A 403-nucleotide genomic window follows, 5' to 3' on the forward strand; every position below is an offset into this window, starting at 1 on the left:
CTACTAACTAATGGAGACTAAACATTTAGTATGCCCCATTTTCATGATAAACTTTTAACTTTTTAAGAGACGCACATACTTCCAGATGGGTAGGAAGTCACTGAGACCTGGTTCTTTGCGAAAGACCTGAACGCCGACAAGGAGGATGTCCACGCCAGGAACACCGACGACTCAGCGCAAGCGACCATTTTCTCAGGTGAGTCGTTGAAGTGTGTCCGTGTGATCTTGAGTAAGGGATGAATTATTTCATGCCCGTTTTTCTTTAGGTAGTATGTTCTGTGAAGCTTTGCTTTATATGCAGTAGGCGATTTTGGGTTTTATATGTGTATGCATATATGGAAAATATACATGTGATTGATCTTCTTTGATGTTTTGCATTCTAGAATTAAAGTTGTAAGCTATC

Source organism: Penaeus monodon, chromosome 24 (genome assembly GCF_015228065.2).
Source record: "Penaeus monodon isolate SGIC_2016 chromosome 24, NSTDA_Pmon_1, whole genome shotgun sequence".
NCBI classification, from domain to species: domain Eukaryota; kingdom Metazoa; phylum Arthropoda; class Malacostraca; order Decapoda; family Penaeidae; genus Penaeus; species Penaeus monodon.